General features: G+C 44.6%; 1 long non-coding RNA gene across 1 annotated transcript in view; it reads right to left on the reverse strand.

Moving 5' to 3' along the window:
- Positions 1–258: 258 nt before the first annotated feature.
- The window catches only part of LOC144152666 (uncharacterized), a 45,585-nt gene continuing 20,867 nt past the window's right edge, over positions 259–24,976 (reverse strand). The window contains exons 2-5 of the long non-coding RNA XR_013319205.1: positions 19,633–19,793; positions 19,037–19,101; positions 7,431–7,514; positions 259–589 (exon numbers count right to left, since the gene is read on the reverse strand). This is a non-coding gene — a long non-coding RNA (uncharacterized LOC144152666). The remainder of the gene's footprint in view (positions 590–7,430; positions 7,515–19,036; positions 19,102–19,632; positions 19,794–24,976) is intronic.

Raw genomic sequence — 24,976 nt, forward strand, 5'->3', positions numbered from 1 at the left:
ACTATCCGTGCGCCAGCACTCAGGCCTCTGGCTGTTCCTGGGCACGTAAATAAACATGATTGATTGATTGATTATTATTATTATTATTAATATTATTATTATTCCTTTACTTAGTGGTATTTATATCATGCAAACAAAGCATCTCGAAGTTATGCTGAGTAGTCATTGTAAAAATTACGTGATTTTACACCTTTGTTGGAGGCAAAAACGCAAAAAAACAATCTTTATGTGCTAATTTTATTTCTAAAACGTTTGGTGTACCTTCCTTCAGTGCCGTTTTTCTTTTGCTTGCAATATGGACGAGGCGGTATCCTGTTGATGCAGTTTTATATTTGCTGTTTTAGAATATATAGATGTGGCTCGGTGTAAGGAAAGCATTATCAATATGCAATGTTTGTTACGTTCTGGGGCCAAAATGAAGCCGGTATACGCCATGCTTCTGTGGGCCAAAGCTTAAGAGCTCCTGGTTTACTGCGGCACGTGTTCTTGGTGTAAAGCAGAGTTCCCTTTCCGCAGAACTTCCTGTATGCTTGCACGCATTCCACCGGGACGTTGTCGACCAACTCAGTTTTGACCCAGAGAATGCATACTGAAATGAAGGACACATATCATCTGAAATGCTAAAACAGATGTTTTAATGATTACAATCACGTCGTGAATACGGAAATACGCTTGTTGCAAAAATATTTTAGTAAACATCGTTATTTTAGAAGACTCGTCAAACATTGGCTGTTTATCCATCTCTGCTATCTCTTCTTCAAAACTGAGGCTGCACTTATGAACCGTTTTGGCAGGTTAGCGGCGCAGGTCAGTTCCGGGGTATTGTCTCCTCTTTGTCGCGGCCATTAAAATTAGCTTTGCGGAAAATTTAAAAGTCTCGCCAATGAACTGTTGCTTTCCATCCAATGGGAATATGTTTTGGCAGTGTATATTTTTCTTCGCTGCTTTGCCGTCAAAGGATGAAAGTTGTCTCCCGCTCTTTCCAAGTATCACGCTATTCCATTTCTTCAACCGGTCACCCTCATCACCTAGTTTTTGTGCCTTCTATGATAAACGCATTTGAAGTTGGTAAACTGAAATTTTCTAGCATTCGAACTGCTCGCGCGCCGTGCTTTAGCACCTTTTTTATCGAAGCAGCCCGGGCCGACATTTATTGATTGCATAGTTTATTCTGATCTTCTACCTCATCAATATAGTTTTGAGGGGCCATGAAGAGAAAATGGAAGTTTCGGTCATCCGAAAGATAGCCTCGTGATTATACAACCTACCCAGCCTTAAGCTCAATGTATATGCAGCTACTCCGCAACGGAACCTATGACTTACAAGACGACCCCAAAGCCACCGACAGTAGTCAGGCGCTTTAGGGTTGTCTCACACGACAGTGTTAAATTGGCATAGCAGCATTGTCTTACGTGACCCTGTTTATCCAGCATACTCGAAGTTTCAAGAAACGATTACTTTCAACCGTAACAAGAATATGCTAGGTGCTAATCCGGTAATAAGCAAACAGAGCGCAGACAGAGGGCCTGAGTGGTATTGTGACGCCATCTAGAGGAGGAACGGCAAACGAAGCAACATAAGACGTTTCGTCGTGCGATGCAGCCCTAGTCGACATAAGTAACATTCGCTTCAAATATCTGTCCTGGATATGTCCTCGCTGCGGCACGAAAAGCAAAATTTAGCGGGAGACTGGAAATTTTGGTTGAGGATATGTAATTTTTTAAAGAATAAAACATCGTTTGCTCTACTACAAGCGCTTGGAGCACTATACAATATCTATGCTTTTGAATAAAACAAACGCGTTTTTTCATCATGGCCGCTCTAAAGCTTTGTTTCTGCAATTCTGCTTCTAAAAATTAATCCACTGTGCTCCCTATTTCAAAGAACGGTGGTTCTCTCGGTACCGTACCTGTATTCTCACTCAAATACGGCCTTCATTTATTTGCCCTAAATATTGTTGACATTCATGAGCATTACGGCAGTTCCAATAGATTTGACTGCTCTTACCTATATATAGTTCGTGTTCTATCAATCTATCACGATTGTTCCGGCAGGGCAGTTAAATCAGGTGTGAAGTGGCACACACAAATACAGCAATAGAGACGAAATTTGTTGTGTTTAAGAAGCTCAGAAAATACTATCGTATGCAAGAGATAGAGCAGAGATTTCCTCCACAACAACTCTATCCTCACCTAAGTTTAATTTGCTTCTCCTAATTAGCAACTTCTACGTGGCGCTGCAAACGTTCTGCAATTCGCGTCTGTGGTCAGCACGTGGGTGTATACTGTGCGACGACAGTTACGCAAAAATGACCGTTATTCGTGCTTTGCCAAAAGTTCCTAGAAACCTTGTTTAGCGTTTAACTTGAAGGACAAATACATCACAATAAGGATGTTTTCGCATTCGCTATAATAAATTATCAGCCAAAGAAAAATACCACTAAAATAAAGCCGCTAAAATAAAGCTGCTGTTCTGCTCATTCTTTTTTTTCTTTTTTTTCCTGTCATGCCCTGTATCCCCCCCTGTGTACCCTCAAAAAAATGTACCTGAAGACCACAGAACCTGTCGTCTCTGTTGCACAGCTGGTGCTTTCTTATCTTTTTCTTTTCTTTTTTCAGTGTCGCATTTTGTGCCCGATTATGATTGTTGCATACTGGAAATGTTTTCGGCGTATGGGCATAGGTTATGCCGTTTTTCTGGTGATTTTTCTATTGTGTGTTCTGCAAATTATAAACTCTCATTGGTGCGCATTGGGTCGGTAAAGCCAGCTCTTTGGTTGATGTCGCCTTTGGTTGATGTCGCCTTCATATACTATAATGATTGTATCGGTTCACTTTGCCGCGTGTGCACTATTAAATCGTCTTTTCTTTTTTTCGTGTTATCGTCTGCTAAATTCAACTTATATTGCAAACCTCGTCGCAATTCATTGTGCTGCTTTGCTTTGTAACGCGTGAATCAATTTTGTATGATCTGTAACACTTCACCAAAAACCCCCCTTACTCAATGCCCTGTAAAGGGGCCTGTAAGGAATTTTAAATAAATAAATAAATAAATAAATAAATAAATAAATAAATAAATAAATAAATATTACATCAGGATCACCAAGCTGGCGTAAAAAAGACAGCCGTATATACATTTGCTTAGAAAAAATTGTTCCTTTGAAGTTTCATTGGGCTACTGAACTCAAACGTGCGTCAACTCTAAAACTAAAAAAAAATGAGCGCTCCTCGCCCGTAACTGCCTCTCCGGTCTCATCCGCCTACGTCTTAGGCTGTTGTCTTCTTGTCTCGGTCCTCCCATGGTAAGCGTAATAAATGTTTGCCTTTTGCAATTCAGTTTTTTAGGGTTTGCGTTGCTGGCGCAGCCACTCTTGGGACTTCGCGTTACTTTTAATCATCACCCTCGAACCACAAACACGAGGCTAGGGTGCGTGCCAGTTTTGCAGGTTGTTTATACAATGAGGTTTTGGAGCTCTTATTTGCTTTAAAATAAGGCCTAGGTCTGTTTTTTGTTTGGAAAGCTTTTGTTATTAGTTTTGTTAGTTACGTTTTGCCCCGGATATGCCTAATGGTTTGTTTTTGATGAACGATGTTGGCAATTATGAAGAATGCTACCAGACTTCGCAATTCGGAAATGAGTTGCTAGTAACGCCTTTCTCAATGTTTTCTTCTTTTGTGGCAGGGTGATTGAATAGTACAGACAGACAGACAGACAGACAGACAGACAGACAGACAGACAGACAGACAGACAGACAGACAGACAGACAGACAGTCAGAAAAGCGGGTAGGCAGTCAGGCACGCAGGCAGACAAACAGACACACAGACAGAGACACAGACAAGCAGCGAGGGAGGCAGGCAGGTGGGCGGGTGGACAGGATGTGTACATACATACATGCATAGACAGAGAGACAGGCACACAGACAGTCAGACGGACAGACAGACAGGCAGACAAACAGACAGACAGACCGACAGACACTGACAAATACACGGGGCATGCTGGCGGCCCGATGCCCGGGCCAATAGACAGACAGACAGACAGACAGACAGACAGACAGACAGACAGACAGACAGACAGACAAACAGACAGACAGACAGAGAGACAGAGAGACAGACAGACAGACAGACAGACAGACAGACAGACAGACAGACAGACAGACAGGCAGGCAGGCAGGCAGGCAGGCAGGCAGGCAGATGCGGACCGCTTTTAAATAGAGGCAACCGAAAGAATACCATCGTCCTTAAAATTAGCTCACTTCTTCCTCGCAGTCATTTAGACTGCCCACAGGTAAATCGCTCTCTGTTTATCACTTGCTCGGTAGCTGCACTGTCCAACAATGTTAGCAGCGTGTAATAGAGATCCTTTTTAAAGACGATAGACTTTCCTGGGCTTCTTGAACGCAGAAATATTGCCCTGTCCGTATGTCTGTTTTTCTGTCACCCTGTCTGTCTGCCTTTTACTCGATTCAGCCACCCGGCCACAGTAAAACGGAATCTGCGCAATAGTTTTATTTACCCACAGCCAAATCTAAACATGTAAGTCAGGTGTCAATGCTCCTACTTATCTACATTGTTTAACAAGGGCATGACATTACAAAAATATAAGGCAGAAAAGCAATACATTTGTGATAGTCACAGTGTTTGTTTATGAAAAATTTATAGATGCGTGGTTTTTTCAGTAGCAAGTGAAATACTACATCAACTGCAGAAAAACTCTCCGCCGCCTGCTGTTGCCTGCGATACTACAGCTCCTGGCGGCATTTTAAGAAATCAAACGGCAACAGTAACGAAAGGTTCTGCCAGATATGTTCCACGTTCCGCTTGGAACGCTTGTGGAATAGGGCAACCTCGTTGTATAAACGTTAAAATAAGGTGCCTCGATTGGCGCGCGTCTCCGCCGGCCAGTTCTGGCACCGAGGCACCTGACCTGGAACAGTGGAACGCGGTAAATTTAAATTGACTTGAGCAAACCTCTAGCGTGTTATCTTAAGAGGAGCGTGACGGAGAGGAACAGCCTGACAGGTGAGCGGGAAAGAGAAGGTAGGCATTTACTTGGCAGGGGCGCCAGTCGACTACCGTTTTTTGTCGACATTTGCAACAAAAGGAAAAGATGCACAGCATTTTTCGCCTCATGTCACCATATGTGAGCCTGTGAATTTGTGCCCTCTCCGTCAGAGTGCCACGAGTTGTCGTGCGTTGTTTGAATCCTACAAGTTATATGAAAATTCCTTGGTTAAAGGTTGTACGTATTTTGCCAAAATCTAGAAGCTAAAAAGGTACATCAGTCATTTTCCTGCTGAAACAACCATGTTTCAAGCTGAGCTAAGTGAAAAAGCTCAACATGGTTATTCCGCAAACGTTCTCAACGACGCAAGGCACTAGATGTATGTGCTAAAATTTAGGCCAGTTTTCATTTTTAACACGCCAGCGTCTTCGAGTCACACCTGCACAGACTAGCAGGTTGCTGTTACGTGAACGCTTTATAATAAAACAGATAGTGGAGCAGGTTGCCGATTGAGGGCCATGCCATCCTGCACTGTGCACTTCCCCACATTTTATTTTAAGAGTGAGTTCTAATTTTTGATCAAAATGTAGGGTGGATTTGATTGTCAGCTCCGCAATGTCACTATAAATACGAGAAATGGTCTTTAAAACAGCACTACAGAGGAGGAAAGCATCTGAGAGCTGACAATACGTAACTAGTATTTTGACAAATATTGTTAAACCATTCATTTTTAGGGACAAGAATTGCAATTCTGGCGGTGACCTCCTTATGTGACACGGTGAAAGAAGCGGAAGGCCTCTGAACGTTTTAATCATCCTTCTGATTTTGAAACTATATAAGGTGCCAGGGGTGGTATATGATGGTGAAATTTTTCTTTAAAAATACACGGTATTCATTAAACTGAATAATAGTAGCCAAGGAGGTGGAAGGCTACGAAACTGATACCAGATGGCGTGCCGACAGGTAGGATGCAAAAGGAACAGCACCTATGGGCAATGCTATGCCAACATTGCTTTTTATGTACCACGAAAATAAAGTTGCTATCCGTCTTAACTGCGATCGTTAAAGACAACGAAATATTGCCCCCTATTCCAAAACTTTGCGGTTGATCAGATTTTGACGCGTTGTTCCACCGAAAACCCCCAGGAAACATATAATGCTTTAATTATTAGTTGACTTGCGGGCACCCATCAGCGCTGTGGAGTAGTTGCGGTAGTTACAGAAAAAAGATTACTTGCCCAGATTCATGGCTCCTTTTGCTTCGCGAGTTAACCATTCCACATGCATTAAAGGTTTGATTACGCTTCCTATTATATTGAATTTGCTTACTGTTTATAGGAAGCTTAACGGTTCCTAGCCTCATTGAAAGGGGTGGTGGAAACAAACTATCACGGCCAGACTTTTCAATGCTTCTGTCGCCGGTGCAATTGTATCGGTTTACTGGATTTCGAAATTTGTTTGTGCGCAATCGTCCAATGTGAGTAACGACTCGTGGTAACGCTACTGGTGTATCGTGTTCTCAAAATCAGCGCCGTTTTCAAGTACATAGGATAGGCCATAAGGCAAATGTACGCCATAAGGGTAACATGGCTGCTCGCATAATCCACAACTAGCTAGACATGAGCATTGACAGCTGCTTCGTAAGACAATCAAACAGGAGAGAAGAACATAGGAAAACGTTGACCTCAGCTGGAGCTTACAAACATAATGGCTAATAATGTAAAACTACATTAGGTAACATACCTCCCGGACGCTCAATATTTCGTCTAATAAGGCACTAAACGATTCACCTTCGTCCAACTACCAGCGTAGGTTTCATTATTTAAAAATAGTATTTGCTTACCCCTATTCCACGATTTTCGCCTTGTGAAAAATTGAACGAGCCCGTAAACTATTTCTTGTGGTTTGTTACGCATTTATATAGAATTTAGGAATACTCCTGGGTGCGGGGAGCTTCTAGAACCGAAGGGTGTCCCGGGAAATACTTCTCAACCTTCATTGCCGTACCTTTTTGGGAGCTGCTTCATATCACAAAGGACTTGCCATTGCAAAGCAAACGTTTGACAGCAGAACTGTCTATAAAGTTCTGCTGAACGTTCTGCTGAAAGTTCTGCTGAATAAAAAGGCTCGCTGCTTACAGAGTTGCTGGAAGCGGTGGGAAACGTTCTACCTACGAACACGGCGCATCGCAAAAAGAAACGGCGAATCCGCTGAATATCACACATAGCCACAATAAAATATTATCGGTGGCATATTATACCACGGAATTTTTATGTGACTGCGTAGTAAATCCTTCAAGCAACTGTCGTAGATTATTTGTCCACAAATGTTCGGCATTACTCAGCCCCAATGATTTGTCATCTTATTAGAGGAGAGTGTAAAGTGTATATATTTCTTAAAGCGAGAGGTCTGTGCAGCCGTATCTTACTCTTTTCGGCATCTTGACGTTGGAGAATGCAGCAGTTCTTGTCGTCCGAGAATGGCATAGTAGCTATCCAAACTGTGCTCGATTCTGAAACGCAAAGTATATTGCAAGTTTATGAACTTTTGCAAAGTTTCTAATGTCTCAGGAAAAAATTCATCTCTCTACCCTCTGCTGAAATTCATAACACACATTTTGTTATTGTAAGCCATGCACTATGATAACTTTAATGTGTAGTATTCACGGCCGAACACCCCCAGCACTGCCACCGCATAAGGCCCTGAATCCGCAGAAGAATGTAAAATTGAGAAAACTAGCGCATTTACTTAATATAATATTGTAACAGGAGATAATTGCATGAACGGCAGTTTCACCCACCGCGGTGATTCAGAGGCTAAGGCGATGCGCTGCTGAGCCTGAGGTAGCGGGTTTTATTCCCGGCCGCGGCGGCCGCTTTTCTGGTGGAGGCGAAAAGCAAAAACGCCCGTGTGTACGAGATTTCGGCGCACGGTAAAGATCCCCAGGTGTTCAAAATTAATTCGGAGCCCTCCACTACGGCGCGCCTCATCGCCTGCGTTGCGTCGGCGCTTAACCCTACAATTAATCAATGGACAAAGGTTCTGAAAAACAAAAATTAAAAATGAATTATTTCAAGGAACTTAGAAAGTTAAGATATGCATCTTGTGAGCCTCCTCTAAAAAAACACAAGATTGAAAATGCCTGGAAAACAACGCCGGCAATTCGAATACAAAATAGCAAAAAGGAGAAAACTGTGAAACGCCATGTCCTTCCACAAAAATGCACATTTGGCGGGAGCAACACAGTTATTCGTTACAATAGCGTGAATGAAGACAACAGGTCGAACAGAATTTTGATCAACTGAAAATACAGAAAACGGGAAGATTTTTTATGAGCTGCTTATTTGGCGTACATCTAAGCAGGTTAACGCCGAGTGGATATTAAATACTAAATAAAAATATTTTGTTAGAGATTGAAAGTTGCACAGAAGGAGGAAAATATATTAATTTTAATGATAAAATGGCATAATATTAACAAACATAATACGTTTCTTAATTGGTCGCAGAGGTACCAAAGTACAGAATGGTGACATCAGCCTAAGCCAAGCAAGCTTTTCGGGGTGTACCCGACAAGCCTGGGAAGCTTTTCTTTATTGCATCGGGGCACTCCCAATTCCAGGCTGCAGAACTAGTGTTCTGGGGAAGGTTTCGAGTTTGTGTCATTGTTAAAGCGCGTGATCTTTTAATCTGTGGGTGAAATAGGTGCAAAGAAGTAGTGTTTTAAAGTGCAGAGTACATTAGGGGCCAGGCTTGTCTCCGTAGCTCGTCTGCGGTCACAGTATCTAGCCACGGCAACCGCGCGGCGTCACGCTCTCAGAGTCAGCGGCGTCCCTAACACAAACAGAGGCTTCAAACAGATACCTTCATATCCTTCTAATAAAGTTCCCGTCAAAATGTCAATAGGAGACTTTAACAAGAGGTTAATAGAGGCAAAATTGTTCGAAACTCCTCGAATCGCTTGTATGCCTCTGTTACTTAGTGCAAAGAAAACTGCAGGTACATTTAAGGGAAAATATATCTACTAGAGGCAGAGGTAGAGGCAGATACTCTACTAGAGGTAGAGTATCTGCCTCGCGTGCAGAAAGACCGCGGTGCGAATCTTGATGGCGCCAAATTCCCACCGTATTAAAAAATCGTGGGCTGATGGAATTGCAGAAGACGGCTTGGGGTGCAGCCTGATTCAGGCGACCGTTGCCGCTGACGCGCTCCCTCACCAGAGCTGGATTGGTCATCCTGGTGTAGTAACGGCAACAACCTCCCATGGGTACGCCAACTAACCCTCGCCCTCAGTCTGCAGTGGCAGCGAAAAAACTGACCACGCGGAGGTCAGACTTGTGATGCAGCCGAGGGTGCTAAGAATCCCTGGATCCGGACGGGCCGTCATTGGGATATGAGCCTGACAACGGTTAACACGATAACTTTCGTTAGCGAGGAGAGTCTAAAGTTGGTGTTCGAGGAATTAGAGGGCAATAAATGGGACTAGAAACAGAGGTGAAGCCTCTACAGGGCTGAACATGGGACAGGTCTAATGTTACCGTGGTCTAGTGGACAGAAAAAAACGGGGAGTTGGACTTCTACACAATGAAAGCATACCTGGTAATAAAGACGAATACTATACCTTTAACGAAAGGGTAGCCAATCTTGTAAGTAGGCTTAATAAGAGGTGCAAATTCAAGGTGGTACAGGGCTACGCGCCTACATCAGGCCATGACGACAAGCCAGTTGAACGCTTCTCTGAAGATGTGGAATCGGCAATGGCAAAAGTAAAAACACAGTATACCGTAGGTATGGGATACTTCAATGCTAAAGTAGGCAAAAAGCAGGCTGGGGAAAAGACGGTTGGGAACTATGATCTGAGTTGTAGAAATAACCGATGGGACTGACCAGTCGAGTTTGCGAAGGGAATAGGCTATGCATCATGAATATTTTCTTTTGCAAACGGGAGAGCTGGAAGTGCACGTTGAGGAGGTCGAATGAAGAGCATAAAAATAAAATGGACTTCAAACTATGCGATAACCCGGGCGTCTTGCAGAATGTTGAAGTGCTCGGAAGGCTGAAGTGTAGTGACCAGCGTATGGTAACATCTCAAATTAGGCTAGATTTCAGGAGGGACTGTAAAAAGCTAGTACGAAAGAAGCCGATCGATGACACAACAGTAACAAAATGAAAGTTGAAGAATTCAAGATCACGCTGCAGAACAGACATTTAGCTCTAACCGAGGAAGCAGAGCTTACGACACAGGATGCCAGGGGCAATCCTACACGCATTATCATGGAGTGTGCGTTAGAGATAGAGAGAAATACGTTCTTTTTTGGAGACTTAAACGAAAGCACTCTTAGTGTTTGTATGAGTGCTGGAAGCACTGAGCAGGCGTCTAGGCATGGGGAAAATCAGAGGTATGCGCTTAAAAACAAGCAAGGCACTGTCATCACAAATAGGGATAAATAGTTGTAGTGACCGAGGAGTTCTATGGAAATATGTACAGCAGTCGCAAGATCCCCGATAATATCGACCGCGGGAATAGTTCAGAGGAGATAGACATCCCACCAGTAATGACAGAAAAAGAAAGAGGGCTTTGGAAGAAATAAAACGGGCAACGCACGTGGTGAGGGTCAGATAACATCAGACCTCTTGAAGGATTGTAGGCAAAATGTACTTGAAAAACTGGCAATCCTGCAGACCCAATGCCTAAGGACCGCGAGTGTACGAGAATTTAGGAAGAACGCGATCAACATCCTAGTCATCAAGAAAGGTGAAATGAAGGAAGTGAAAAATTACAGGCCGATGAGCTTACTGTCAGTCGTCTACAAGGTACTTACCAAGGCAATCGCTAGCAGAATTTCGGCCACCTTACATTTCAGTCAACCTGAGGAGCAAGCTAGGTATCGGGAAAGCTACTCAACAATGGGCCATATTCACACGATGAAAAAGTAAATAGCGAAATGCGCGGAGTGTACTCAACCATTTTATATAGCCTTTATAGATTATGAGATAACATTTGACTCGGACGAAATCTCAGCAGTCATTCAGTAATTGCGGTATCAGGGTGTAGACGAACATTACGTGAGAATAATAGAGGATATCTACAATGAGTCCACAGCTACCATCGCACTTCATAAGGAGAGCAGTAAAACACCTATAAGGAAGGGCTTCAGACAAGGAGACACAATCTGCCCGATGTTATTCACAGCATGTTTGCGCGAGGTATTGAGGACTTTGGATTGCGAAGCGGTGGGCGCAAGGGTTAATGGAGTAACCTCAGTAACCTCAGATTTGCTGATTACGTTGCCTTGCTAGGTAAGTCGGTGGAGCAACTGCAAAACATGCTTACCGCACTGGACAAGCAGAGTCCAATCGTTGGCCCGAAAATAATATTCAGAAAACTAAACTAATGATGAATTACCTCGGAAGAGCCAAGCGGTCTCAGATAGGTGGCGAGGCAGTGAAAGTGGTAAGCGAATATATTTACTTAGGCAAAGTTGTTACCCCGGATCCCAATCATGAGGCTGAGATAATTAGAAGGATAAGAATGAGGTGGAGTGCATTCGGCAGGAATTCTGAGATAATGAATGGCAGCCTACTATTGTGCCTGAAGACGAAAGCGTATGACAACTGCATCTGCCCGTTGCTCACCTACGAGGCAAAAACTAGGAGGCTCACTAAAGGGGTTCAACCTAAATTGAGAGCGACTGGGGGAGCAATGGAACAGATTATGACACGTGTAACATTAACGCACAAGAATTGAGCGGAGTGGGTCCGATAACAAACACTTGCTAAGGATATTTGATTAGAAACTAAAAAAAAGTAATGGTGTGAATAGGACATGTAATGCAAAGGCAAGATAACCATTGATCATTAAGGGTAACAGAGTGGATCCCTAGAGAAGGCAAGCATGGGAGGGTTTGCCAGAAGGTTAATTGGAGATCTATGGTAGACATCTTTGCCCTTCATAAGCTGTAATTAGGCTGACGATGATGGTGATGGTGACTTATATCTACTTAATCGGAAGTTCCTGGTTCATTTACTTAAGAGTGCACGCTGGGCTGGTTTTTACGACAGTAACCGAAAAAGTGGCTGTGGAAGGAAAATACCGACCCGTTCAAATTGGGGCACAAAGCCTCCAGCACGGGCGGGATAAAAACAAGGACAAAAAGAACAGAGGCCCCGCTCGTGCTGTTCGAGGCAAAACAAGAAAAAAAATATAAAGTACGGGATATGAACTGCACCAGGAAAACGCACACCGGTACTGCGAAGGCGGGAAAATGTAATTCTATTGAACAGTGAGACAGAGAAATGTAGAGCGTGGAGGTTGGTAGCAAAGATGAAAGAACGGCGGCACAGCTCCTTTGGTGAATCACTGCTACGACTAGACAGGTATCATGTTCAGTGGAACTGTTTAAGGTTTAACAGCAGAGCTGTTAAACCTTTGGTTTCCGCTGTATAGCTTTAACAGAAAAAAAATCCTGTGCCCGAGTACGCGGGTTGGATTCCCGCCAGCGGTAGCCGTTTTCCTGATGGAAGAAACATCCCCCCCGCGAGGGGCACGATCAAATGCAGAGCATTTCCGGGGGCGCACTACGTTAAGTAGTTTGCGTTACGTTAATGTTGTTGCACTTGTGGCAACTGCTGACGATAGAGCGCGGCGATGAGTGCGTTCCAGCCTCGCCGACACCAGCCTTTATCACGCCACGATCGCGCCACGCGCGCGCGATGCTGACGTCACGATCATGCCACAGATGTTGTTGATACTGCGACGCGCGCGCCCCCACCTGTTGGGGGCGAACCGACAGCGGAGAGAGCGCGCGATGCGAGCGGAGAGTAGGCGAGGAGGAGCGGGGCTGACCAGAGAGCGCGGCGATGAGGCGTTCCAGCCTCGCCGACACCCGCCTTTATCACGCCACGATCGCGCCGAGAGGGCGCACCTGCGAGCGATGCGGGCTACTACGGACGCCTAGAACGGGTGACATCGTGAGTTAAAGAAATGCTCTGCATTTAAAATACCGAGGAGAACGACCAACCCAACGTGAGCGTTCCCCTCGTGAGTAGGCCCCTTCGTCGGCTGGGCTTGCGGATGGGCTTGCGCCACTTCAGTAGCTCAAAAACTACCAATAAAAAAATACCGACCGCCATGAGTGTGCCCCCCGTGAGGAGAGCCTGCTGTCGGCTGGCTTGACCTTTGAGAACACTCTGCCCAGCCCTTGTTGCGTGATCTCTCGTGTGTTCATCTTTTCGCCAGTTCACGTGCGTTCGCGACTGATGTGTGGAGTACAGACGCCTATTTCGCGAAGTGTATTGCCGCGGGTTCAGCGCCTGTTGTGCGGTCACTTTGGGAGAGACGGGGGAGGCTCTTGAAAAGCCATCCGAGCCTGCCAGCAATGGAGAATTTTCAGCGCCACTTTGGCAATTCCACCTCAGGTGCAACACCCGGGTCTCCGACAAAAGTAGAGAGGCCGTCAACTCTGCTGTTTTTCCAGTAGTACCACTAGTGCAAGCTGCGCCATTATTTTTAAGGTCAAGCTGGCTTTGCAGTAAGAAACTTAACTGGGTATTTGGACACCGTTGCTATCTTTACAATCAAATCTTTGTCGGAGGGAAATATCTTCCGTACTGGGCAGCACAAAGGTGCGCATGGAAGCTTAATAGCATAAAAACCCTCACGTCAATTGTATACTTGAATGGTATGTTGCCCTAGATGTCGTTGTGAACTTTAAGCATAAATTTACCTAGCGGTGGCATGTGAGTGCGGAGTGGTTTCGGCGACGCCATTATCTCCTGGCTATACTATAGACAGCCCTTCAAAACCGTCTGCCACACAAACCTGACGAAAAAAAAAATTGTTTCCACTACTTTACTCACACGGACCATTAGACGAATTCAAAAGAAAATTTAATCCCAGAGGACTCGTTGTGAAAGATATGATAAGCACACTTATCTTTTGTATACTCAGAAAAAAAGATCCGTAAGAGCAAGTGTTGGAAAACTCAAAAGCTGGAAGCATTTTAACCGTCACCTCTTTTAATGTCCTCGCCATCGCAGCGCCAATGATAACTACAAAGAAAGTTACATGCACAAGATCGCTGAAAATCACATATGTACAGTTTTGAAACACCCACTGGAAATCACACTGTATATTTGTTTGCCAAATGAATACCGCTTTGAAGTGCTGTTAAAATTATGCTTCTTTATTTAAGGAACACTGCGGACGGTTTTTCACCATCCTAGCAGGAGAGGGTTACAGAAGGTTCTTAACACAGAGGTCAAAACTAGAAGAAGTCGGAGCGTGCACGCTGTCGGAAGGCAGTTCTTCTTCAATGGTTCGTACAAAAAAAGGGTACTTGAACGTGTTATTTTTAGGAGCATATTGTCTAACAGTTTTTGAATGATTTAACCTTGCTGAGCGCTGGGGAGGTGGCAGTATATAACATTCTTTATTTAAACCGGATTCGTTGTTGTATAGTTTATAAAAGAAGGTTAACCTTGCAATTCTTCGCCGACATTCGAGTGGTTCCAGCCCACATTTATTTAAGATTTCAGAAACGGAGGAGAGGCTCCTAAAATCTGAAACAATAAACCGTGCACTTAGCCGCTGAATCCTTTCCACTTTATCTATGTCTTTCTTTAAGTGTGGGTCCCACGCAAGGGATGCGCATTCCAGCACTGGTCGAATTAGGGTTTTATAGGCTGCAAGTTTCACTTTCCAATCACATGATCCCAACTTCCTTCTTAAGAAGCATAGCTTCTTGTATGCCTTGGCGCAAACGATGTTGATGTGAGCGTCCCAGCTAAGTTTTGTGTTAATAGTCAATCCCAAATATTTTACGCTATTCACAAATTCAATACTCTGGTCAAGGACATGGTATTTTTATTCAAGGGGGGTTTTCTTGTGCGTTACTGTAAGAGCGCAAGTTTTTGAGTAGTTGATAACCATCTGCCACCTGTCACACCAGTCAGCAATTTTACACAAGTTTTCGTTAAGCAATGATTGATGTAAGGGGCTACTGACAGTTATATAAATGATACAGTCATCTGCAAACATTTTCAAAGTCACTCCCGCGTCAATATGGTCACAAATATCATTTACATAGATCAAGAACAAGAGTGGTCCTAAGACCGACTCTTGGGGCACTCCTGACAATACATCAAGGTTTTGTGATTGGCAGCCGCTAATTTCTACAAACTGCGTTCTGTTTTTCAGATATGCAGAAATCCAGTCCACAAGGCGGGGAGCAATCCCTACACGCTGCATTTTTCTTATAAGTAAAGAGTGCGGTACCCTATCAAACGCTTTTGATAGGTCCAGAAATATTGCGTCTATTTGTTTTCTGTCACTGATAGCTTTAGCGAAGTCGTGTATGACTGATACGAGCTGAGTCGTCGTTGATAGCTTTTTTCTAAACCCATGCTGGAAGCTGCCTCATATATTTTTTGATCCAAGAACGAAGTTATCTGGCTGGAGAGGATGTGCTCAAGTATTTTACAGCAACTACTGATTAATGATATTGGCCTGAAGTTCGAAGCGAACAGTTTGCTTCCATCCTTGTGTACTGGGACAATTTTTCCACACAACCAATCCGGAGGTAGGCATCCGTCATCCAAAGATTTATTGAACAAAATATATAAGTAATGCGAAATCATGTCCGCATAACACTTCAAAAAGGCATTGGGGATACCGTCAGGGCCAGAAGACTTCTTTGTATCAAGTTTTAGAAGAAGAAGGCGAATACCATTTACGTTTAAATCTATATCCGGCATTACGTTAGGCGAGAGAGGAGATGGTTCTATCGGATTATTGGTTACACACGGTTGACTGAACACACTGTGAAATGTTCTGTTTAGCTCATTAGCAATTGCGAAAGGATCAGTAACCACGCAGCCGTCAACGTGAAGCTGTTCAACAGACTTTTTGTTTCCGGACAAGTATCCCCAAAACTTTTGCGGTGCGTTTTCCATGAAGTGAACAAGTGTCGTTCCAAAAAAATAATCTCGAGCGGTCTGTATTTTGTGCTTCAGTGTTACTGAGAGGGAAGATATGGCATGGTTATCTTTACGCGCTGCTTTACGTTTTCTTAATATTGTTCTTTTCAACTGTATTATATCGCGTGTTATCCAGGGGTTGCACCGTTTCATTTCCAGCGAACGTCCATTTTCTCTGCTCCCAATGCTCGCGTTGTCGGCATATTGTTTCGAGTGAGCCAGTCACGGCTCCTGGCGAAGGTCTCGGTTTTGCTTCAAAATGGGAAAACATTATGACAGAAAGATTGAAGCCAGCGAATCGAGCGCGCAGATGATGACAGTATAAGCAATTCATCGATCAGTTCAAAAGAAGTCGCATTTCCTCATGATAACTGATCGGTCAGTGGCTGCTCGCATGTCCAAGTGAATGTGTTTTTTTTTTGTTTTTGTTCTGTTTGTTGCCGGGTGCCGACGGGTTGTATATTCTTTCGGTTCATTCCACCGTTGTTTTGCGAATTTTGCCCCATCATATAGATTTCAGCAAATACGTGTATGATATATGACGGGTTTAAAAATGTATGGTAAGTTTAAAGTGCATATTATGCGGCGGCTAAAGCATTGTTTCCAGTTGTTCCGGTGATCCGGATTTAGGACAGTGGTTTACATGATAAGGTATCAGTTTTTGTAGTTTCCAGTTTTGGCGCATTGTGAAACAACCTACTGCACTGATCAAGCTTCTATTTTAAATAGCGTGGTACGACTATGTGTTAAGAGCGTTTATTTGTAAAATGGTTTGCTCAAGGGTGAGTTGGTACATTGTTATACCAAGAAAAAAAGCGCAAAAGACAGGACAAAGAAAGGAACCACCAACCTTCACCACCTGTTTCTGTGGTTCCTCTATTTGACATTCATTTTGCGTTCGTTTTCTCTGCTTATTTGGGTGTCAGTTTTCCGGAACTCTCTAGAGAAGATGTCTTCAGAATCGTGAGTCGTACTGCGGAATACCTGGTTAGACGCAACTTAAGGCTCTTACAGGTGCATTTTAACATTTGTTTGTAACCCTAAAGCAAATGTTAGACAAGTTGCAGAGAAAATAGAGAATTATAAGAAGCCACTTTCAACATTTGTCTAGAACGTTGTGGGCGCAATACAGGCAGCTTTATCCATACAGTGTATTAAAGTGATGTTATTCTGGTTATGTGTAAAAGTGTTATAAGAGAAAATCGCTTACTGTGAGTGGTGCATTTCGCAAGCATTGGTATTCGCTGTGTAAGGATTGGTGTTTGCAAGGATTTGCAAGGATTGGTTTTCGCAAGGTATTTTGGTGTTCGCTGTGCACCGATAACTCTCCAAAGTCGGACCAGTAAACAGCTAAATGGGTCTTAAACAAAATGTAGGGATCTAGTTTATCCTCTAGGATTCCGTCTAGGGATGTAATTATATTTTTCAGGATTATGCTTGTGTTTTTAAACAGTTGGAATGCATCCAATATTTCCGTTTTAGTGGTGGTCTAAAAAACGCGCGAAGAAAAGTAAATAAAGACGAAATATATGTGGTCTGGGGGGATGGCGTCTTGCATACGCGAGCAATAGTTTTTATACAAGCTTCAAAATTTAGGCTACGCTTAGTGATACCACATACTCATTGCAAGGACGTCCTGACTTAAAGAAATTCCAATAAGAAACCCGCTTTATGCCTTTGCAACAAGTGATGAGAGGGCCCCGTTTAGCGCTGAAGGAACATAAAACATGAATATTGCAGGAGTGTGACCGCTATGTCAGCGTAGTTCGTGTACAAGGTATCTAATAGGACAATATTATTGCTGGTATTAATGTGCATGACAGTGTCGTCGATGTACGTAAAAAAATCTTGCTGTTATGCTTCTGAGTCTTGCACTCGCTTGTAAATATCAGTTGAAATTTTAAAAGAATAGAGCCATTGCGGATTCTTTATTTTGCTCTATTCGGACTATTTTATCGGATATTCCTGCGGAGTCTCGCTTACGAACGAAACAGTTCCCAGCTATTATCCTCTGTTATCTAAACATTCTGAACGCGTCCACGCAATGCGAATCGCCATCCTGCCGGATTTTGTGACGCATTTATTACTTTTAGTTGTTTCAGCGAAGGAATTATACCTTTATTGGCTTACACAATACTCATTTCCGCGCAGCCAATGCTCCTTTCTGATTCCTACCCCTCTGCTTTTAGAGTGATGAAGTGACGCTTGTATAATGTTAGTTAGCGGAAGGTTCCGCACTGGCAGCGCCGCCTACCGTCGTTCGGTCAGTTTCCGAAGTGGTTGTGGAAGTCGAAGGCGAGGCGTCCATTCACGCCACTAATGGTTCTCGCTCTCGTCTTTCTGCATCCTTCTTTTGGCGCTTACCTGCCCGAAGTTCGCGTTCCTCAATCGTTTCAGCCTGCCGCCTTGGGGGCTCGTACAAACGTTTCCTGTTTCTCATTACCCAACCGAGCGACGTCTGTAGTACGGCTCCACGTTCCAGTCGGCTGTCAGGGTAGCGGCGAACAACTGCATTCGTCTACGATGGTAGAAAATTTCATTGAAAGTCCTTGGCGAGTGCGGCTTCACGCCTCAAACATTAGTCGTCACGAGACGTGGCTCTCCGAATCGCGGGTACGTCGCTAATCCGAGTTCTCTAACCTGCCACAGGTGACGCTATTTGCCCGCGCTACGACAGCCGGGAGTCACATTCTATCAACTGAAAGTCAAACTCTCAGGCACGGCGAAAACAGGCTGAATAAACCCATATTGCTTTCGGATAAAATGTGCGTGATAAGTGGGCCTTTCGGTGTTCGCTGCTTTTACTGCTCCTTCGGCCGCCTCTGCGTTGTCCACGCCACAATGAGACCGCAGAAGACCTTTCCTTACATTGTCAGGCGTTTGGTTTTGGAGCCGTACTAAGTCGGAAAATATACAACACGATGAGCACGGGCTTATGAAAACGCACCCGCGAACTTACCGAACGGGTCAGGTTCTTTGGTGGGCGTGATACCCCTTTGCACTTCCAGTATTCCGAGTGATATGATTTATTATTACCAACGTACATATTCAAAAGCTTACCAGTGCTGGTGACGACATTATTTTGGTAGACTGAGGATCCTGTTTTTATATAGTCAACCATAGTTCTGAAACAAAGGTAAAAGTAGCATTAGGTTCGGCTAATGGGCACATATATAGATGCAATTATTTTAACTATGGTGAACGTAATTGACTTATTCTACAGAGTAAGAAAGAAACAGGGAATAACGACTCCCATAATTTCATCTGGTACTCATGCTGGAACGTTCCCCGATCTTCTCTCATTCAAATACTTGTGATACAGCACCTGGCAATATTTTCACCCATTACCTAACCCATGTCTGGTGCGCCGCAGCAGCGTGTGTGCGCCACTAGAAAGGATGACTTCATAGTATTCATTTATGGTGACCTACATGTATGATGTGTTTGATGGTGAAACCACACAAAGAGATGTTCATATCGGACCAAAATGCGTCGCTCACGAACAAGTGGTAAGGATGACACGTATAATTTTCATCAAGTGAATTTTCCCGAGCTTTCCCAGCGTGGATAAAGGTCTATACTCAATTGGAGCACGGACCGTGCGCTTCGGTGCCTGCGATAAACAACGTGATGCTTTCGTGCAAGTGTGTACACACGTTTTGCCACCCTTGTCAGTTTTCAGGTGCCACGTGTAGGCTGCGGTTCCTTGTTGCTTGTCGTACTGCGTCAGCTCCACCGTCGCGCACTGCAGATTTACGCCGCAGTACGTATAACTTGATGAATATATAGCCGTCAGCTGGGGGAAGTTTTGTAGCGTCTGTGAAAGTGGAAATAAAGGCATTAAAAAGTAATGGCATGAAAATGCGGTAGATGCGCAGAACACTTTTGAAAGGGTCACGCGAAAGTCTAGTTGGAACTTGTATTGATCTGCGGTAGAACCTTCTGCTGAACGTTGCGGCCGGGCCTGTTACCATTTCCACAGCTGTCCTTCTAGATGTCCTTCCACTCTGTCGCTATCGCAAGAAAACTCCAATTTATTCCCGTCGGAAGATTCAGCTCTCAAACCGGCTCGAAAAGTACGTACGGCAGCTGCCTAACATCTTCCGGCGCATCTATTTCCGTGCACTGGAGTGGGGGCTGCACCGCCATTTCTCTCAACTCTCCTTCCTCACTCGTGCTCCCTGTTTCTGTCCACGATCCTTGGACCGCCCTTGCTTCGAGCCCTGCTTCAACGTTTTTTCCCCACATTTTCTCTTTATGTTTCAACAAACCCCCTTAAAACATACCTATTTAAAGCTTTTGCTGAAAGGGTTGTTTACGTGTCATAATATCTGGACACGAACTCTAAGCAAACGCATATATGTTACGTACCCCGGCACTGTTTGTGTATCGAGAACCCTTTTCTAGACGGGCGAGTAAGCACATTTTTACCACACTACCAAACATTAATTGCATAACACCGTGTTTAATGTGCCTGCAGGCCATGTATTTGTGGTGGGCAGGCACAGGGTGTAGCTGAGACATCTGAATAAACAGGGAAGCAACCAAGATGCCGTGGGCAACCGGTGACTGTCTTTCTGTTTTGCATGCTGCAGTTACGCAAAGAGCAACACCGATCTGAGCGCCATTTGTATTGGCGCTACACAAGTAACAACAATATATTCCGATATGCAATATAGTCTTTCCTTTTTATTTTGTTAATATTGATTAGTTTAGGTTGAGCCATAGATGAATCATAGCTACAGTTTACAAATGGCAGTAAGTACTTGAACATCAGATTTATACTGAAAGTAAGCCGCCAAATTCAACCTGCCTATAAGCGAGGAGCCCAACCTCAGGTTCACACTAGACATTCAAGATCCACAAGTGGTGTCCCGTGCGTTTTTCACGAATGACGCAGAAGACTAGGTAACACTCTGAGTGATGTAGCCCACTTCGACTTCTTCAAGGCGTGGATGTCAGCCTTCGGGCCTGTAATGGCTCACCACAAACACCTAGTGCTTCACTTTACCTGTGCTTGGACGCCTGTACGTTGCCGGATTGTTTATGGCGAGAATGTATAACTTTGAGGAGTTCTAGATGGTTACATCGCCTGGCAAAAGAAGCTGGTCCTCGCTGGCCCAGCTCCTTTCACGGAACGCTAAACAAGATGTCTCCTTTGAACGGGACTTTGTTTTGAAGATGAAGTTTGTTTCCTCTACTTTCCATTCGCTTTTTGCTCCGTGGCAGAAGTGAGTGTATCCCAAGTTGTATGCTTTGTATCGTGCGAGCCGGTTCGTAGTCGCATGAAAGAGATTTGGGTCCTTCAGCCGGCTCCGAAAGAGGTTGAAAACGCGTGCCCAAGGATGTCCAGGTGCCAATGGATGTACAGGAGAAATTTCAATCACAGAAAAACTCCCAACTGAACATCATAAATAAAACCACACAAAACACCAAAACAATAACAAAAGCACTAGGCGACGATAGAGCTACTCTGTACAGTTAAAAGATACAACGATGTCTGATAAAGTTCCTACAAAAAGTGTCTTAACTATGCGTCCCCAGTATGCGTTGACGTGCAAATGTTGTGTGGCCTTCCTGACGGGTCTTTCGCGTTGCGCCACTTTTGGTACGAGGCGTAGACGAACCGTCAGTGGTGTGAGGTTAGTGCTCGCTGCTTACTTCCGCCATAGCCAGAAGTAAGCAGCGAGAGTCAGCACGAGGTTAGTTCGAGAGTCAGCGTTGTGGTTGCCGTCGAACCGTGAGTCGACGGCGCAATGAAGCTACGCGCAGGCACTCGACCCATCGCGGCCCCAGCCGCGAAGGAGAGTGGAGCCGATGCGTTGTCAGCCCGCTCCCGCCTTGGCTTGGGTTGCGACGACGGTGTCCCGTCAGCGCCACCTCTTGGTCCCTCGTTCCGGACCGTGCTTTCTAGTTTCTCTTGGCCGTTCATCTTTGTTCTTTATTCCGCCCCCTCTCCTGGTGCGCCTCCTTCAAGTACCCTCTGGACTCTGTCCCGGCACTTGCGTTTTTATCTCTCTTATTGGCCAAACGCCTTCGATATTTGACCCTGTAGCTATTTAAATGCGGGACGCTCCTTGATTGGGCCGCATTTCGGCGCTAAATGCCAATCGGAGGTCATTCTTGTCGTTTTAATAGGTTGTGGAGCATGCTTTTCGAGAGATTGCCCCATAATCGTGTCAGGTGTGCACCATTAAAAACACAAATTAACACTGGCTCAGCGCATACAGTCAGCGTTTTTTCGAACAACGTGTTCAAAGTATGAAAACGCGATTGAACCTTTCATCAATTGAGTTCGCTTGCGTGTAACACACCCCACTCGGACGGCAGCCCTGTTTTGCGGGTCCGCTCAAACTCTTTACGACCACTGGGGCTTGTTTGACTGACAGCTTTGTCTGGGTAGGCTTCTCGGGCAAGTAAGGGCAGGTAAACACGTTGTAATTTTACTTCTGGTTACGTCGTTTCAATCCCTGACTTCTTTTAGAAACGCGGCGTTATGGCTAGTGGAACTGGATTGTTGATGAAATAAATAAACCTTATTGTGTTTTTCAGTTTTCACAGCAGGTTTGTATGGTCGGGGTGCTCTCCAGGGGGGCCTTTTTGTTTCATCACGCCGCGGGCATTTGCCTCAAGCTTGAGATGCTCCATCAGAGCACGTTGTTTCTGCTCTTCCTAGCTGGTCAGCACCTGCTCCAACAGCGCTGCACAGGGATGTTGCATATGTGGTGTTAGTAGAGATTTCGTGCATTCCCGCAAGGCGTGGTATAGTGTCGGTACATTTCCGCGCCAGGAATAGAATTGCTTGTATTTGGTTGGTGGCACACTTTTACTCAGGAGCTACATATTGGGCTAAAAAATTATTCGGCGCTAAAACAGGGACGAAGAAACACGTAACACACAACACAGTGCCGAACTTCCAACTAGAATTTATTGAAAAAATGATGCTGCTTATATACACAAAACTAAAATACTGAAAGCATTTTGACTTCAAAATGCATCACATTTCTAGAAAGGCCACTTCTTTATCTGTCAGCGATATGGACGGAGTACTAACGCAGTTATCCCCTGCCTGTCTGATGAAAAGAGCTTCAAGAATTTCGCGCTCAAGCTTTCCTCTTGCTTTCCCCAAAAAGTTTGTCCTATCTACCAGGGGGCTACACTTGCATCTCTTGCAGTGCTCAGATAGGTGGCCACCAGCATTATTTGCAACTGTCCAGTTGTGCTCCCTCGCCGTCTCATTGAAGCACTTTCCAGTTTTCCCTATGGACGGTTTTTTGCAGTTCAGGGGAATTTCGTAAACTTCCCCCCTGCTGCAGTCTGTGTAGCAAACAGTGTTGTTTATTGCACGCTGTCCGCCACACAGTTTTAAGCATAATGTACCAATTCTCCCACGTCAAGCTTTTGTTACTAGATATTGGGATAAACGTTATTTTGAATTTGTCTCCATGAAACCGCATCTACTTTGGCCCATTCCACGCCAGCCATCTTCGACCCAACAGACGCGCTTCCACCCCATCTTGCTCGTGCGGTGGGCAAGGAAGACTTAGACTCTCAACGGGGAGCCGTCCAGTTCGCGATGGAGGCCCTTCAACGCCAGCAGTCATAGATGCTGCCTCCCCTACAGGAGGCTGGTATCTGCGACTAATTTAGCCGGCCAATAAAGATGTTCTCTCTCTCTACTTTAAAATTCACGGTTATTCTGTTTGTTGATTTACGGGTGGGCTTCAAAAGCGCTGGTGAAGTCCTTATATCACGATTGCAATTCCAGGCTGAGCGTCATGCACTGTGAAAATGAATTGGTCCGTAAAAAGCTGTATAATCCCAAAACGCCGTGTGCTCCGCAGTGGGTTGTCCGTCACTGTCAACCCGTTGAGCAGCGTGAATTATAGAAGCTATATCTGCACGTGCTTTTGAGAAGGATTCAACGACGTATTGTATTGTTTGCGACACTACAAATTTTTCCATTGCGGATAGAGTGCTTCAGCTGATCAGTCTTCACGCGGAATGTTCGAGTAGGCATGCAGCCGCACTTCCTATGCAACCACACGACGGGAGTAACGTTAGTGCGGTTAGTGTTACTGTGGGGAAGGCAAAGCCCGCAGGGTTTACTCCAGTACTGGTAGAGCTATTGGTCAACGACGAAGATTCTGATATCAGTCGATGTTGGATGTTCTCAGCTACGCGATGGTGAAACTTGCTGTAGAACTAAATCGTACCTTGTTTTGGCTCCTGGCGCACTTAGATATGTCAATCCAGTTAAAATAATCCGGAGCCCTCCACTACGGCGCACCTCATCGCCTGCGTTGCGTCGGCGCGTTAAACCGTGCAATCAACCAATGTCAATCCAGACAACAACTTCAATGCCATCAGTGCCATGTAATGTCCTGACCTTAATTGCACCTGTCACCGAAGGCGATGACCGGGGAATTGGTATTGAACTATGTAACTGTCGAGTACCGGTGTGAGGCATCGAAAACTTGCCGAATTGCGTTTTATGGCCTTCGCTTAATTCAACAGTAACCGGCATGGTCGCCACAACGTCGTCATCGCCCCACGCAACAAGGCTCAAGGTGCGAAAAGCTAAATGGACACGAATGGCTTGCTGTTTTTCACAGTGAACTCTTCAATTGCCATTTCCTTACTCTTTCGTTTCGTAGCAATGTTTACGCGGCAAATGTTTTTGGTTTAAAAATTACGATAGAGAATACGAGACAATCTCCTTAAAATCAACATTTTTGGAATGACCGCGGCATTTGGCCGAAATCCTCAAAAGGAAAAGTCGCGTACATGAGTGGTTAAGGAGCCATGAAGACGAAATGCAAGTTTCGTTCATTCAAAAGATTGCCTCGTTAGAACCATGCTGTCATCACTTTTAACGTAAACTTCGCTCAAATGAGCTGTATAATTAGGAAAAAATGTAATGGCCATGTGACCCACTAGCTCATTTCCCCCAACAAACCAGCCAGCTCTGCGATAGGCGGAGGCTGCTAAAAGCAAACG

This window comes from Haemaphysalis longicornis, unplaced genomic scaffold (genome assembly GCF_048455015.1).
Source record: "Haemaphysalis longicornis isolate Haplotype H1 unplaced genomic scaffold, Haemaphysalis longicornis Haplotype H1 scaffold_9, whole genome shotgun sequence".
In the NCBI taxonomy this organism is placed as follows: Eukaryota; Metazoa; Arthropoda; class Arachnida; order Ixodida; family Ixodidae; genus Haemaphysalis; species Haemaphysalis longicornis.